The sequence below is a fragment of the Arachis ipaensis genome, chromosome B08 (assembly GCF_000816755.2).
Source record: "Arachis ipaensis cultivar K30076 chromosome B08, Araip1.1, whole genome shotgun sequence".
In the NCBI taxonomy this organism is placed as follows: Eukaryota; Viridiplantae; Streptophyta; class Magnoliopsida; order Fabales; family Fabaceae; genus Arachis; species Arachis ipaensis.
The window spans coordinates 8,712,218-8,727,824 of record NC_029792.2 but is presented as its reverse complement, the minus strand read 5'-3'; positions in this window follow the sequence as shown (position 1 = coordinate 8,727,824).

The window sequence follows — 15,607 nt, the reverse complement described above, 5'->3', positions numbered from 1 at the left end:
TGGATTTTAGTATAGATTTTTTTCCTCTTGGCTATGGTAGAGTAATTAGTGACGCTTGAGTTATCTAATTCCTTTGTTGATTGATAATTGGAGAGATTGCTAATTAGTTTGGAGTGCACTAAAGCTAGTCTTTCCTTGGGAGTTGGCTAGGACTTGTGGCTCAAGTCAATTCATCCACTTGACTTTCCTTTCTTTAGTAAGGGTTAACTAAGTGGTAGCAATGAACAATTCTCATCACAATTGAGAAGGATAACTAGGATAGGACTTCTAGTTCTCATATCTTACCAAGAGCTTGTTAGTTGTTAGTTTATTTTCTTTGCCATTTATATTTCTTGTCCAAAAGCTTAAAAACCCCAAATATAATTCACAACCAATAACAAGACACTTCATTACAATTCCTAGGGAGAACGACCCGAGGTTTGAATACTTCGGTTTATAAATTTTAGGGGTTTGTTTTAGTGACAAACAACTTTTTGTATGAAAGGATTAGTGATTGGTTTAGAAACTATACTTGCAACGAGATTTCATTTGTGAAATTCTAAACCGTCAAAAATCCATTCGTCAAAATGGCGCCGTTGCCGGGGATTTGCAATGGTGTTATATTATTGGTTATTGTACATATGTGAATAGTGTGAATATCTTGCTTTTTGCTTTATTTGCTAGTTGTAGAATTTTATTTCTCTTATTTTCCATTATCTTTTGATTTTTGTTTTCTCTTTCCATTATGAACTCTCATTTTGGCTATGAGTGTGATTACAACTATGTTGTAGGTGATGAGGACTATAATGGAGATGTGTATCAAGGATGGGACAATCAAAGGTGGGAAGAGCCATATGCTTATGATCAATCATCATGGCAACAACCCCCACCAATGCACTATGAGGAAGAGCCATTCTTTGATGCATATCAATCAAATGGCTATGGTGGATCTCCTTGTGATTTCCAAGAACCACCACTATATGCCTATGAGTCATATCCTCAACATGACCCTCAACCACACTCACAAGCCTATTTTCAACAAACACCTCCATATGACCATGATCCTTACCCACCATACCAACCTCCTTTTGAACCATATGAGCCATACATGGAACCACAATTCTAAGATTACTACTCCCAAGAACTACTTCAATACACACCACCATCTCACCAAGAAGAACCACCTTCCTATAATGAACCCTTTCTCCAAGACAATGAACCTTCTTATCCATTCCAACCTCTAATGGATGGAACCCTTGGTGTTCTTCTTCAAGGACATGAGGAGATGACAAGGGATGTGCAACAATTCATGACCGCCTTGGATGCAGTGGTAAACCGGTTAGCATCCCAACTTTTGGACACTCAAGGAACTTCCATGGCTCAAGAAGAGCATAGCATGAAGGAGAGATTGGAAACTCCGGTGGAAAAGGAGGAAGGCTACTTTGTGTTAGAACAATTGGAGGAACCTATGACCATTGAAGAAGAGGAAGAAGTGGTTGAAGACTTAGGAGATGCGGAACTTCCATGGGAAGCTAAAATCAAAGAAAATCCCTCCAAGAAGAGTAAATTTGATGTTGAGGAGGAATGTGCACAACCTCCAAGGCATATTCTATATGGAGACTTGGAGAGAATGAAGCAAGAATTGAGTTCCCTTGGTGATGAAGATCATGCACCCAATCCTCTTGGTGAAGAATCCTTTGAATTTGAAGAACCTTCTCCCAATGAATATAAAAGTGATGTGGAGGTAGATTTCTCTCAACCTCCCATTTATGACTTGAGTGATGTTGAAGAGTTAGAGGAAGTTGATGAACAAAGGATTGAAAATGAAGAAGTTTATGAAGAGGTGGAGGTTGACAAGGAAGCAAACAAGGGAGTAGAGCTTGCAAGCACATTGGAGATACCTCTCCCCAAGCCACCACCGTCCATTCTCTCATTCAAGTGGGTAAATTCCTTATACTTAAGCTTTGTTATTCCCCTTGAATATGGTTTGCTTGAGACGGATGGTCAACTTAGAAAAATTAGTGGCTTTAAGAGTAAAAAGGAGATGGTTAGTGGTTGGAAGCATCCTGGATTCTATGATTGAGGTTATATTTTGTTACTTGGTTTTGAGTTCTTCATGCTTACCTTTTGAAAAATACCAAGTGATGAAAATTGTCTTCGAGCCTATAACTCTTTTGAATTGCATGTTGTAGCTAGCCACCATGTGATTTGAACCATATTCTTTGATTAGGCAATCTCTTGATGGATAATGTTGAGCATTTACCTTAATGCTTTGTATTTCATGATTATATCCATCCATATGTTTGACTTGAATGCTTTCATGCTTCTCTAATGCTTGTCTTACCTTACAAGCTTACTTAAAGCATCTAAGGTTTTCTGAACCCATTTTTGGCGCCAAATTGCTAACGGAAAGGAATAAAAGGATGAAGGATTAAGGGGAAGGCATGAGGAGAATGATCATGATCACTCCCAACCACTAATCACTTTTAGTTTAGTTTAGTTTTGAGAGTTAGTTTCTAGAGAGAGAAGCTCTCACTTCTCTCTAGAAACAATTGAGAAGGATAACTAGGATAGGACTTCTAGTTCTCATATCTTGCCAAGAGCTTGTTAGTTGTTAGTTTATTTTCTTTGACATTTATATTTCTTGTCCAAAAGCTTAAAAACCCCAAATATAATTCACAACCAATAACAAGACACTTCATTACAATTCCTAGGGAGAACGACCCGAGGTTTGAATACTTTGGTTTATAAATTTTAGGGGTTTGTTTTAGTGACAAACAACTTTTTGTATGAAAGGATTAGTGATTGGTTTAGAAACTATACTTGCAACGAGATTTCATTTGTGAAATTCTAAACCGTCAAAAATCCATTCGTCAGAGGACGATCACGAGGAGGAGACACCTACCCAGGCTACACAGGCAGGCCCAGAGCAGGCTGCGCCACAGCAGGCGGAGCCACACCAGATACAGGCCGCAGATGCAGAGATTCCTATCCAGTCAGAGCCTCCACTGCAGCAGACAGATCCTCCTACCCTTATCCAGTCTGCAGATCCTCAAGCCACCACAGAGACTCCAGCAGCCCATCCTTCCAGTGATGACACTCCTTCAAACCCAGCTTGAGTGAGCATCGAGGACGATGCTTTATTTTAAGTGTGGGGAGGTCGCCATCCCTGGCGTATTTTTTTTTGGTGAACCACTACAGACTCTTTCTATCTCATTTTGTTTATTTTTTCTGTATTTTTATCTTTGTTTTTATTTTTCAGTACTTGCACACTGTTCTTTTACTGTATTTTTACTCTATTTCCGTATTTTGCACTTTAGTTTATACCTTAGCCATTTAGTTTAGTTGCAATTCTAAACTTATTAGATATAGAATATGTGGATTAATTAGTATAGTTTACCCTTTTAGCATATGATAGTTTGGTTTAAATTGAAAATAAAAAGGAAGTAAACTAGAGATTTTAACATAATCAAAAACAATCCACACACCTTGTATATATAGTATAACATGTTAGTTAATTAACAACATTTCATCATGGAGGAACACTAAAACTTTAAAGCCACCCAAAAAAAATTTTACATTGAGAATAATGGGAACTCTTAATTTCTACTTGCATGACATGTATAACTGATATATGATTTTTGAGCTAGAGAACACACAGCCTGTGAGTTTTGAGCTTAATTGTATGGTTACATTCAAACCATAATATTTATTCCTGTGTGTTTTGCCCTTCTTTTTCATTCTGGTGTTCTTTACTTTGTTTTAATCTATATGTCCAATTATAGAGTATAGATACATACTAAGAGATGATTGAGGCCATCATTTGAATTTTTCCTCACTTATCCCAAAATTAGCCTACCTTTTATATCACCCTTGTTAGCCCCCTTGAGCTTTTTAATCCCCTCTTGTTCTATAAACCACATTACTAGCCTTAAGCAGAAAAACAAAATAAAAATCCCAAGTTGAATCCTTGATTAACTTAAGATAGAAATTGTGTAGTGTTTAAGTGTGGGGAACTTTAAGGGAACATGGATGATAGAAACAAGTAGGAAAGTTAAAAAGAATAAAGATGTTTCAAAATAAAAATTTGGGAAGCATGCTCATGTGAAATCAAAACAATTAAATTACCATGTGCATTAAAAAAATAATAATAATAAATTTTTATTTTCGGTATTTAATTAAGGGGATACAAAAATTCCCCAATTGCAAAAATAAAAAAATCAATGCACATGAGATAAAATTAAAGTTAATGCATGAGCTTGCAATACAAAGTGAGAAAAGTTGGGCAAATAGGTTAAGAGACTTTGAATTACAAAATATGTATGTTAGGTGAGATCTTAGACTAATCAATGATTCACTTATTAGCTCACTAAGCCTTATACATATACCCTTACCTTTACCTTGGCCCCATTACAACCTTGAAAAAGACCTCATGATTTTTGTATGCCTATATTCTATAATTGTTGATTGGTTAGATGAAGAACAAAGTTATAGAAAGTAAGGATAAAAAGAAGAATAGAGTGATTAACCCAATAAACACTGAGTGACTAGAGAGTAAACATAAAATCCAGTGAGGGTTTAATAGCTCATCACCGTATATCTTTGCTTAAATTGTTAATTGTCTTGCAAGGTTTGAAAAATATTTTTTATCCATCTCAATTGTAAAAGTGTTTGGCTATGCATATATGATTCCTTGAGAATGTGAATTAATTTAACTACATATAAGTTTTATATACAAGTGACTAACAATTAGAATTGCATGATTCATTTAGGTAGTTGCATTTAGGATAGATTGCATTGCATGAGATTCCACCACTTAACCTTACCTTACTCTTTATCTTGGACTTAGCATGAGGACATGCTATTGTTTAAGTGTGAGGAGGTTGATAAACCCATATTTCATGATATATATTGTGCTCAATTTAAGTGATTTATTCAACCCTTCACCCACTTATTCATGTAAATTGCATGGTTTTACTTTCCCTTCCTTATTATGTGATATATGTGAAATACATGTTTCCTATGCTTTGAAATTAATTATTTTAATCACCCTTTATTACCATTCGATGCCGTAATTTGTGTGTTGAGTAGTTTCAGATCTTCTAAGGCAGGAATGACTTAAAGGATGGAAAGGAAACATACAAAAATGGAAGGAAAGCACAAAATGGAGTTTTTGAAGAAACTGGCAGCGACGCGAACGCATGGACGATGCGGTCGCATGCCCAGCGTGAAAAGGCAGCGACGCGAACGCGTGACTGACGCGGACGCGTGCCTTGAGCAGAATGCAGATGATGCGTACGCGTGACCGAAGCGAACGCGTGACAAGAAAAACTCCAGATGACGCGACCGCGTGACGCGTGACAGACACCACGCACCAGAAATTACAGAAAACGCTCCCAACAATTTTTGAAACCCTTTTTGGCCTAGATCTAAGTCCAGAAGGCACAGATTAGAGGTTATAAAGTGGGGGAATACATCCATTCATTAAGAATGTCTTCAATTATTTACTTTTCACAGTTTTAGATGTAGTTTTTAGAGAGAGAGGTTCTCTCCTCTCTCTTAGGTTTTAGGATTAGGATTCCTCTTAAAGGATTTAGAATTTCAACTCTTCATCAGGTTCAATATTCCTTTTACTTTATATTTCTCTTTTACTTTCAGATATTTTAATGCTATATTTTAATTACTTATGTTGCCAGATTGGCTTATGAACCATTCATGTTTAGATTTGATTTTCTATTTAATATAATTTGAGACATTTCAGAATTATGATTACTTTCCTTCATTTATATTAATAATTTAGATTTTCCCCTTTTGGCCTTGGTTGATTAATTGGTAACTCTTGAGTTGTCAAACTCATCGTGATTGATAATTGTTATCCTTACTGATTGATTTAAATCCCTATAACTCTAGTCTTTCCTTAGGAATTGACTAGGACTTTAGGTGTTAAATTGATTTACCCACTCGACTTACCTTCATAGTTAGAGGTTGACTTAGTGGAGAGCAAAATATAATTTTCATCACCATTGATAAGGATAACTAGGATAGGACTTCCGAATTTTCATACCTTGCCAAGAGTTTATTTTACAGTTATTTATTTATTTTATTTGTCATTTAAATTATTTGTTCCTTACTTTCAAAACCCCCAATTTACAAAACTCATAACCAATAATAAGAACACCTCCCTGCAGTTCCTTGAGAAGACGACCCGATGTTTAAATACTTCGGTTATCAATTTATTTAGGGGTTTGTTACTTATGACAACCAAAACGTTTGTAAGAAAGGACTTTTGTTGGTTTAGAAACTATACTTGCAACGGGAACTTATTCTGAATTCTAAACCACGCAAAATTTCTCTCTTCAGTGAACATAATTTTTCTTCCTTCCATAATTTTTTTATTACTAAAACCTTACTATTTACCTCTTCTGGGGTTATGATTTACCGCATTTGCTTCAGAAAATGGGGCAGCGCTAGCTGGGCGCACTTCATGATTTTTTAAAAGCAACTCATTGTTGCGTTCAGCAAGAAGAAGGCAAGAAATTAGCTCAGAATATTTTTTAAATTCTTTTTCTCGATACTGCTGCTACAGGAGCACATTCGAGGCATGGAAGGTCGAGAAAGTTTTCTCTAGCATGTCATTATCAGTTATCTTTTCCCCACATAATTTCATTCCTGAGGTGATTCGAAACATTGCTGAATTATATTTATTTATGGATTTAAAATCCTGTTGACGCAAGTGCGTCCATTCATATCGGGTTTGAAAAAGTATCACTGTCTTTTGATGATTATATCTTTCTTCAAGGTCTTTCCACAGATCTGCAAGATCTTTTAATGTGAGATATTCATTTTTCAATCATTCGTCAAGATGACGACGAAGGAAGATCATGGCTTTGACTTTATCCTTTTGGGATGCATTATTTTTAGCCTTAATAGTATCTCCAAGATCCATTGAATCATCAAGATGGATTTCAACATCTAGTATCCATGATAAGTAGTTGTTTCCAGATATATCAAGAGCATTAAATTTAAGATGAGAGAGTTTTGACATAATGAAAATTTGTTACCTGAGTCTTCCTAAAATTTGATCAAAGTCTCGTGCTGATAACATATTGTAAAATAAATAAATAAAGAAAGTAAATAAATATAAAAGTTGCAAGACTCCTACTTCTTTTATTCCAATACTAATCGAGTAATCCTGTTATGAAGCCAATCACTAATAAGTCCATTCCAGCAAGCAAATAAATAAATTCACTCATTGGAGATTTTTTTTTAATTATTTCTTTTATTTGTTTCACTTTTTTCTTCTCCTTTCTAACGCTACAATTTCATCCACTACCATCCTCGAATACCATTAGTCACCCGCGCTGCCACCATTAGCAAAACAAAATTTATTTTGTTTTACTTTTAAATATCTTTTACTGTTATTTTGAATTTTTTTTACCTTATAATTTTGGATTTTTTTATGTTTATTTATTTTTAATTGTTCATTGATTTGCTGGTTGAATAATTAATACGGGCTCCCTAGATTTTTTTTCATACAAAAAATCAAGAAATCTTTTTTAATTTTTTTTTGATATTTTTCCATTCACATAAAAATTACTAAAAGATTCATTTGATGTAACATTACTAAATTTAAAAATGAGAGGATCTCATTTTTATATAAGCTTAAAAAGAAATTATTTTTTATATCCAAGCAATTTTAATATTTAGATTCATTTAAGTGATTAAAAGTTAGACACTTTTTTTTCGTTTGTTGAACTTTGATGCTAAGCCTTAGTTTCTTCTTCTTTTCCTTTTTTTTTATTATTATTATTTTTCACTTTCGTTACCATTGTCACTAACACCACCACCTCCTCCTTCTCCTCCTCCTGCCTCTTCCTTCTCTTTCTTCTTCTTCTCTCATTGGAATTTCTCCTCCTCTTTTATTTTCAACTTTCTTCTCCATCGTCATCATCATCATCATGATCATCATCGTTATTGCCATTGTCGTCTTCTTCTTATACATATAGTCGTTATCGTTATTGTCGTTATTGTTATTGTTATTATTAAATTTTTGTCATGTTGATGATGTTGTCTGATCCAAAATTAATTTTGGATGTGTTTTTATTCACGATTCAATCTTGTTTGTGTGCTTATTTTCTAACTGAGTTTATTTGTCGAAATCATTATGTAATTTCAATTCATTTCTAAGTTAATTATGTCGCAATTGTTATATAATTTCGGTTCATTTCTAAGTTAATTGTATCACAATCTATTATGTAATTTCGGTTCATTTCTAGTTAATTGTGTCGGAATCATTATATAATTTCGATTCATTTCTGAGTGAATTAAGGTGCATTTGGACTCGTTGTCCTACACAATTTAAAACTCTTTCTCCTCTTCATTCCTCCTCATCTTCTACTGCTTCTTCTTCTTCTTTTTGATCTTTTTCTTATTCATCTTCTTCTTCTTTTTTCATTTTTTATAGTTTTTCTTGTTTCACTCTCTTAAGAGGAATAAAATCAAGAAAAAGAGAAGAAAGATCAAACAAAAAAGAAGAAAAAATATATTAATGACGTTGTTTGATCCAAAACTAATTTTGAATATTTTTTTTGTTCATGATTCAGTTTTATTTGTGCACTTGTTTTCGAACTGAGTTTATGTGTCGCAATCATTATGTAATTTTGGTTCATTTCTGAGTTAATTGTATCGCAATCATTCTATAATTTCGGTTAATTTCTGAGTGTATTAAGACACATTTGGACTCATTATCCTGCACAATTCAAATCTCTTTCTCCTCTTTCTCCTCATCTTCTACTGCTTCTTCTTCTTCATCTTCACCTTCTTATTTCATTTTTCCAAAATTATTTTTTATTTACTCTTTTGAGAGGAATAAAATCAAGAAAAAGGAAAGAAAATATTAAATAAAAAAGAAGAAAAAATATATTAATGACGTTGTCTGATCCAAAATTGATTTTGGATGTATTTTTGTTCATGATTCAATCTTGTTTGTGTGCTTGTTTTAGAACCGAGTTTATGTGTCGCAATCATTATGATAAATTTTGATTCATTTCTGAGTTAATTGTATCGCAATCGTTACATAATTTCGGTTCATTTCTAAGTTCATTGTGTTGCAATCCATTATGTAATTTCGATTCATTTCTGAGTTATTTGTGTCTTAATCATTATATAATTTCGGTTTATTTATGAGTGAATTAAGGTGCATTTAGACTCGTTGTCCTGCATAATTCAAAACTCTTTCTCCTCACTTTCTATTGCAATAACAGCAATAATAGTAGCAACAAAAGAATGACGATAGGGAGAAAACATGCGAAGAAGAAGGAGCAGGAGAAGAAGAAGAAGAGGAACGCAAAGAATAAGAAGAAGGAGAAGAAGAATTGAAGGAGCAGGAGAAGAAGAAGAAGAAGTGCGTGAACGTAAATGACTTGGTTGGAAGAATGATGTGTGCGTGTATAATCACGCTCTTTTTAATAAGAGTGATTTTTGTTGGTGTTGGATCTATTTAGTTGAATTTAGATGACAATATTGTATGAATGTGTAGCAAATCTACTTAAAAAAAATTGCATCAAAATTTTATATATCCAAAATATTTATTTTATTATGACCTCTAATATTTTATGTATTTTGTTAACTTCTGTTTATTTTAGAAATCGATAATATTATTTTTCTTTTTTGAAAATCATATTATAAAGCATTGGATCTTTTAAAAATCAAAATAATAATTTATTCTTCGGATGAAGATACTAAGTTTCATGAAAGGGTGGTAGTATTATTATCTATTTATGCATGAATTATAGTTTAACCAGAAAAAAAAAAAAGGCCACCATTTTCATTCCGCCAATTATCTTAATAAAATACGCTGGCTTTTCGTTCAGCTTAGAATTACTGTTACACACATGCAACGGAAGGGTCTCTTATAAACCATATATATATATAACACCTTAAATATCATGAACTACCTCTTCATTATTAATAATTACAACAATATATAGATTATATTAGAAGGCCACTTTTAATATCAAGCCATGAAAGATTGTTGAAGTATGTGAACTATGAAATTAATGTTCGTTGTTGGAGATGCTCATTTTAAAAACCCTTAAATATCATGAACTACCTCAAATCAAAAATATTTTTTTGTCTAATATATAGTTTTGCATTGATAAACATAATGCTTTTTTGGTGTTTAGGTCTTAAGACTTGTTCACGCAATTTTAGGTCAAGAGTCGGGATTAGATACAAGTTAAGATGCTCATTTTTATTGAATAATAATAATAATAATAATAATAATGATGATGATGATGATGATGATGATGATGATGATGATGATGATGATGATAACTAGATTCATATATATGATATATACTGAGATGAGTCTTGGGATCTTATTATTTTCGAGACTCGAGCCATCTAAAACTGAACCAATAATTGTGTGACATATTACATATATAACATATGGCAAAATATGTTCTTTTTTTTCGTATTATTTTTAAAATAATGTGAGGTCAAAAGTTACATTCACTAGCTACTGCTTGTTTATGAATTTATCTACATATAATGCACCATATAAGTGTTTATATAAAATGTTTTTTTTTTTCTCCAAAATATTCAGAACGAAATTGTAAAATTATAGCTCATTAGTAATAGTAATTACTAGTCAAATTGAATTTGTCATAACAAGGTTATGTAACTAAGGGAATATAGAACCCGAACTACACATCTGCACTGTTTTGATTTCCCCTTAGCTTCAATCTGATTAATTAGGAACAGCAGTAGACTAATTAATAGGACCAATAATTAATTATTCATGGATATATATAGAGCTATATTTCCAAAACAGAGTCATGTTGGAAAAAGGCTTATCACCTTGAGGTGTTAGCTCAAATCAATTTTACAACACATTAAGGTGCTTGAAATTGACAGTTAAGCTTATTTGAAAGAAATATTTACATGATTAAATACTAAGCACAGTCCAAAAAAAATTATTAGGATTAATTACTAAAGAATTGTTTTATTTGTGATTTTTATTTTACATTTTTTTTTCAGATGAAGTGCTATTTTCTTCCATTACCTAATTACTTGTACTTTGTTTTCTCCGTCAAGTTTGGTCATTAGTCAAAATAATGCATGATGTTTCATAAATAATCATAATCCACTGTTTTGGATAAACATTGTTGACATGCTTAACACAAACTTAAGCAACTTATTTATGCATTCACCATCTATCACGGTAACCTTGAACCTGTTTTTAGTAAATGCTTATTAATTCAATCCCAATTACTGAGACAGTAGTTCATGCATTAAAATAATAATAATAATAATAACAATAATAATAATAATAATAATAATAATATTGTGATCATGATGATAAACTACTAGTGATACGTGATGTATAAGTGTTACATATAATATAAGCTATGACAGTTGATCATTTTTTGTCGCCAAGTGTTCTATTATAATTATATTAGTTTCTTGTACTTTAGGATAGTAATGTGAATTGACTCTCAAGTCTCAACACGCGCATGCATGTTTAATTTAATTATTTCCTTTATTGAATTATATGATATTTATTCATATATACTGATTTTCATGACCCCTTCTCATCACTGACAGAATTTGGTGTCTCATTCATTCTTGTTTGGATAAGTTTGATTTGTTTGACACTCCACACAGAATTTGAGATAAAGGCCAAAGAAGGAAAAAAAAATAGGAGGAAAAAAAAAATGTTTTTTTAAGGGAAAAAAAAATCTTAAAATAAAAGAATACACAAAAGACATTTTATGAACAATTTCAAAACCAACCTTTAAACTTTTTTTTTACCTATATATCAATAAGAAAAAAAATAATGCAGGAGATATATTGTTACTTTTTTACTGTCTTGGCCTGAACATACTATTTTCTCCAACATGCACTAGAATAGATGCTAAGAAATAAAGATAATCAAACACCTTAATTAAACAAAAGAAGATTATCATATAGATATAATTTTACTCGGCAATTACAAGCTCTATGTACATGTAGAGTACTAAAAGTTCAGAAGCTGATGCATATTTTTACAGAAAATCAGCCAACAAAAAAGTAGTAGAAAATAGAACCATTAATAAGAAGGGAGTGACATAACAAAATTTGTAGCTAGCTAGAAGAAATTAAAGCACCATTCTTGAAAATTGAAAGAAGGGTCTCTTAGTTAGGACCCCAGCAACTCAAATACATAACAGTTCTGAGAGATTCTTCTGCTCTTTGAAACCTACCAGCATCAACACCACTATTCCTAGCACCCTGATGATTATGATGATGCCCTTTCTCACTAACATTATTATTCTTAGAGGTGCCAAGACAGAGAGCACCCTTATTCTTCTTTGATGAACTACTATTCAAGTCTTGTTTTGAAGATCCATTTTTCTTGATGATCCCTTCCTCCATATCTTTGGGAAGATATATTATAATATTTCTCAGATCTTGATGGTCATCATATTATTATGCATGTCTCACTCATCACTCTTTGGTACTTTTAGAAAGAGGGTTAGATATGGATATAGATTTGGACAGGGAATTATTGAAGGAGATTAAGGGAGAGAAGGGAAAAAAAAAAACTTTGTTATAAAAGAACATAAGAGGCTTCAACTACTTTAGCATTTAAGGTTGGAGAGGTTGCATGTGAATTAGGATACATCCACATAATGAAGATTAATACATTATATATAGATTCAAATTTAAACTATAATTTACTAAACAATTGGTTAATTGAACAAGAGTTTTATTTATTTATGTATTTTTATATTATAGCCAGCTTTAAGTGCTGCGTGCTAGAGTTTTATTCTTTTTAAAAGGAACTTTAATTTGTTATAACATTGTAATAAGGTAAAAATTTAGATACAGTTAAATTTACATTACATAAAAATTTAGTCAAATCATTTAAATTATTTAATAGTATTTAACTATCAACTTCACATAAAATTGACTGCACTTGAATTTTTATGTTGGAACAAAAGTGGACGAAAAGATTTACCACCAATGAGTTGGCGGAGGGAAGGAATCAGAATTGTGGGAGAAAATAAAATAAAATAAATCTTTACCATTCTATTTGTTGTAACTTTAACTCCTTCGAGAAGATAGCTTATACTAATTAAATAATATATTTCTTTAGATAGTCATTATCATGGTCAAACTTTTACAATTTAATTTTTATAATGAATGTGATAATTAACACCATTGGATAATAAGGCAGCTTGATTCCACAATGAATCATACATAATTACATATCAACTATTTCAAAGGATTATTGTTGATTATTAATACTCATATTTTCTTTGTATAAATCAATATAAAATAAGTCTTACATTCAATTTAATTATATGAAAAATATGCATATTCGACATAATTAATTTTTTATTATGTCAATAAATCATTAAATCAACTTGATTAAATTTAATTATTAAAATAATTTACTCCTCCTGCATAATCACTATTAGGATATATGAGGTAAAATGTTCAAAGTTGCTAAATATTTTTTCAATACTCATTGTTAGAATATAATTAGGATACTCATAGTTCTACTTTATAAGTATGGCAAGCAGATCAGATCAGATTGTGTTTTGGGGAGTAGAAAATTCATTGTATATTAAAAAAGTTAAGTGTGAGAAGTAAAATTTTATATTGCTAAAAAAAGAAAGCCCAATAAGCACTACAATATTAAAAGAGGGGAGAGAGATTATAGATTCGTTAATCATTATAATTAACTTTGAAATTAAAATATAATATGAATCTCACTACTACATGATGTCCTGCTTAAGCCACTAATAAAGATTTCCTTTGCTTTTCAGGCTTCCTGACCGCCGTGGTCTGCAGCTCCATTACCCTAATAATTTTATATTTGCTTAAACAGTTAAACTACATGCATAACAATACTCATCAATCATAGTTTACAAATAGTGTAATTAATTTTTTAAATAAAACTTACTTTATGTACCTAAATTTTTAAAATATAAGGATTATTATTGACGTTTTTAGTATCTAAAAATTTAAAAAAAAAAGTTATCCAAATATAAAATAGTTTTTATCTATTAAAATTAAAAAAAATTCCAAACACCATAAAAATTCTTTTGTCTTAGAATATTAAACAAACACATGACAAAATATATTGTAGTAACTAACAAACACATATGACAAAATATATACATTGGATGATAAATAAACAATTACAATTTTATTAATATTGATTCCATTTTGTGCATGTAAGCTAATATAAGCTACCTTTTCTTGTGTAAGTATATGAATTGGAACTTCTGGAGATCGATGTTGCTTAATACGTGTTCATGAGTTGCTTCAGAATTCCACTAATTAAGTAATGTTTGAGGCACATGGTGTCCAGCATGGTTTTATGCTTCCTTTTCCCTCTGAAATATTGTGGGATCGGAATCAATCTTGACTTTTTCTGTGGAACTGTGTTCGTTGTGTGTGCAAGGTGGTTCTTATCCAAAACATGCCAATTAATAAGCCTCTAATTAATTGACTCCTGTTTTGTTTTTTGTATTTTACCTTCCATATTATTGGTCCCACACTGTTCACCTCTCACAGAATCTCTCATTCTTAGCAAGTTTGGTTTTGTTTTCATCAACACCTCAAAATTATAATATGATTTTTAAACTTTGCAAATTAATAAAAATATGGCTACTTTACTTATTGTTATAGGCTTATATAGCTTCTAATAATCTAATGCATTTATTAATTAATTAATCTTTAATATCTTGCTGGTTAAAAATATCTATACAAGTTTGCAATTCAATTAGGGTGACTTAACATTTGGTTTGAGTATGTGTGAAGTACTAGTATTATATTGATGTTTGATATTTATTTTTTCTTTAACAAATGGTAAAGCATCATGATTTTTAAATAAATTATATGTATGTTCTTAATTATTAGAACATACAAATGTGGATTAATACGTGTGTCGTGTGTTTGGATTGTGGTTTGTTAAACTGAAGTTTGAATAAAAGTGATTTTATAAAATTGATTTTGAGTAGAAGTAAGTTTGTATTAACGTAATTTATGTTTGGCAACTTTATACTAAAATTGATTTTGATAAAATAAATATTGTTTGGATAATATTAATTAAAATCACTTTTAGATAAATAATTACTAAAAAAGACATGACATTAAATTATAATGTTATTTTTTTATACTTTTTTCATATGAAATAATAAAAAAAACTCATATAAAGAGAAATAATAACAATTCTATAAATAATATAATAATGTGTACAAAGGATAAAGATGGTAAAAAAAATAAATATTAAATATTAATGACCAAAAGCTAGTTAGTACAATGCAAAAGCTAAAAATTATTGTTTCTTGTAAACATGATTTTGAGACTAAAATCACTTATAGAAAAAAAACTTAGCCAAACTAAAAATTGAAACTTTTAAAAAAATATAACATATTTTTCCTCTTCTAACGTGGTTTCAAACACACCCTACGTATACTAACATAGTTTGCGACGTTGGCACCGTCTCTTACTTTCGTCCTTTATTTTTGGCACTTAAAAATGGGAACTGGCACTGCCAACAAGATTCTGTAATCCACCAAAGATCGAGATAACAAAGTGACAATAAAATATTGTCTTTACTTTTAAAAGA